Here is a 3,328-nt window from a genome sequence, read left to right as displayed (position 1 = left end):
TAGTGTAAAAGTGAATTGAACATGATTTTCTATTCGAGCTTCTTTCTTCTTTTAAGGGAATTTAGTCTCTATTCTTCTATTAATCCAACTACATTAGTATTAAATTTACTAGATACAATCACAGAACATCATTTGACTACCTCCTACACTATGCTACATGCTGCCATGTTCCTCATTTCACTTAATTGCTACAGAAGTTCTGATTGGAATGTCTCTGATTGGAAGGCAGTCTGCTAGTTGTCTTCCGATATTTAGTCTCTCCTTACTCCACAATAATGGCATTTGTAGCAGGACACGTGGCCATGCAGAAAGAAAGGCTACATTTTCCAATGTGGTGTGACTCAGATCTAGCCAATGGGGCTATAAGAGGGAGGTCTGTGCGATTGTTTCTGAGAACCTTCCTGTGGCAGACAGACACTAGAGAAACCTCCACGGTCCCCATGCCCTGGTGTTTAGGCCCTTGTAAAATGTAATACCCTCCCTTTGAGTGCGGGCAGGACCTGAGACTTGTTTCTAACTAACAGAATATGGCAAAAGTGATGGAATGTCACTCGTGGTTGTGTTCCCTAAGAGTCCTTCTTGCTAGTAGACTAACTCCAGAGGCTGCCCTTTCTGGCTTGATGAAGTTAGTGGCCACATTGGGGAAGCTCATGTGGCAAGGAACTGCAGGAAAAAATACGGACAACCTCTAGGAACTGTGACCTCTAGGATGCCAGGGAAGCCTCCACCCAATAGCCAGAAGCCAATAGCAAGAAACTGAGGCCCTCAGTCCTACACCCCGGGCAAATAAATTCTGCTAATAACTTGAGTCAGCTTGGAAATCAATCCTTCTCCCAGAGAAGAATGCAGTTCCATCAACATCCTGATAGCAACACTGTGAAACCCAAAGCAGAGAAATAGCTACACTGTGTCTATACTCCTGACCCCTGAAAACCATGAGATAGTGTCTGCTGTTTACTTTGCTGTTTGTGGTCATTTGTTACACGGCAATAGATAACTAATACACTGCTTCAGACACAGCTGGCACGTGCTCTTTGCTCTCTCTTTCTTTTTTCATGTCTTCTTCTATCTTGTTGCGTACAGCTCAGCTACAATTTGACTGGACCAAGAAGTTGAGAGTCACCTTCAGGATGGTGGGCCCTTGAGCTGGAGGAGATCTAGGTTCCTGAGGGGTATTCATCTGAACATAAGCACTTCTCTTGTTTCTACCATTGTTATTTTGTACTTTCTATCACTTAATACAGTAGATATTGTTAGCTGGCATTTGTTTTATTTTACTGTTGACTGTAATAAGAATTCATGTTTATTATAGGTGATTTGGAAAGTACAATGTCTACAGAAGAAGAAATATTACCCATTACTTTACACTCAGAGACACCCACTGTTAACATTTTGCTGTACTTCTGTTTAGTATTATGATGTCAGGTTTTGAAAATGAAGACCTCTATAGCAAATATTTGTGACATTTAAATGTCATGGCTTCTATGTCTACAAGATAAAGGTTTTGACAAAATTACTTTAAAACATCAGGCTGCAATGTAAAAAATCCAATCAAACAAGCATGTGGCATAAAAGAGACAAAATGTCCAATGCATTGTTTTCATTAAATTTAAGCATTTTAACTTTTGTGTTTTTTTAGAGACAGGATCTTGCTTTGTTTCCCAGGGTGAAGTGCAGTGGCATCATCATAGCTCACTTCAACCTCAAACTTCTGGGCTTAAGCAATCCTCCTGCCTCAGCCTCCAGAGTATCTGGGACTACAGGCATGTGCTATCATGCCCAGCTAAGTTTTCTATTTTTTGTTGAGAGAGGGACTTGCTATGTTGTCCAGACTGGTCTGAAACCTCTGGCCTCAAGCAATCCTCCTGCCTTGGCCTCCTAAAGTTCTTGGGTTACAGACATGAGCCACTACACTTGGCCATATTTTTAAAAAAGTCAATTTAGACCATTCATTTATGTGTTCAGAAATGTGACCTCAATAACTAAGCATATAAAGAAGCCAGATTTCTAGCCTTTGGCTATTGATGTAGAAGTTTATTTTAGGTTTCAAATTATCTAGGTTATTTTGTATTGAATGATGGATCTGAGGGTCATTAGTTAACTTTCAAATTTGTACATATATAGGCTGTTATTTTTGCTAGTATTTTTACCTGCTAATTAAAAATTTATGCAAACTCAAACTTACAATATTCTTAATTATAGCTTTTTAAAAATTTGAGCTTTGTTAAATCTTAGTTTGAGAGTTATTTTTTGAAAATTCTCATCAAGTCCAAGGTTCTTAGTAGCTATGATCCTCTACATAATGGTGCCAATCTATCTTTATAAACATATCCTAAATCAACTCTTAATTCAAGGAAAACTGGACTGCTCCAAATACACCTTATACAGCTCCCTCTTCCACCTTTACTCAACTTCCCAGCTCGTGGTGATCTCCGATCTGCTCTGCATTTACCTAAATGGACTCTTCCTTTACCGTTCAGTGGAACTCTCAGCTTCTTCATGAGAACTCACTTACATCAGGTCAGACCTCTTTGATTTCTCCATCCTCCAACCCAGATCATTTCCTATCCACACTACTTTGATGGCATCAAGTACCTACTACTTCTCCCTAAGGAAAAGGACTTTCTTATCCTTACCTCTCTTCTGCTGGCCTGCCTAGAGATTTATCAGCATTTTTTCTTGGGAAGTTAATTGATTAACATAGACTAAACCTCTATCAATAGCTATATTTTCCACTTATTAAAATAAGTAGGATCATTTGCAATGGAAAGTCTACTAATTTAATTCATGCATGGGGAAAGATTTAAGAAGAGTATGTAAAATGAGGAAATAGAAACCTGAATTTTGCATCTCTGTAACAACCTCATCTCATGAACTAAATTCTTGTTAAGGAAGTATGGTTCTAGTCATTGCATTTCATGTGCATTGGCCTTGATAGAAGCAAATCTGTCTGTGTAATCATACTATATTTCCTTTGGAAATAAGGAAAACTGAAATAAAAAGATGTGAGGAGTACAAGATGATCTTTTTTAAAAGCTGGTAATTTATGGACTCTCCAATTCAAAGTGAAAGAAAATGTCAGCTAACACTCAAAGGCTTTCATGTTCAAGAGTGCTTCACAGAGAATTGATAACTGCTACAGTTGGGATATGTCCCCCAAAGTTCACGTGTTGGAAACTTAATTCTCAATACAACAGTATTGAGAGGTGGGACCTTTAAGAGGTGGCTAGACCGCGAGGGCTCTGCCTTCATGAATGCACTGATATGCACCTTGGGATGACTCAGCAAAAAGAGCCCTCACCGTATGCTGGCAGGTTGATATTGGACT

Source organism: Propithecus coquereli, unplaced genomic scaffold (assembly GCF_000956105.1).
Source record: "Propithecus coquereli isolate 6110/MARCELLA unplaced genomic scaffold, Pcoq_1.0 Scaffold232, whole genome shotgun sequence".
NCBI lineage: Eukaryota > Metazoa > Chordata > Mammalia > Primates > Indriidae > Propithecus > Propithecus coquereli.
Note: the sequence above shows the minus strand (reverse complement) of the source record.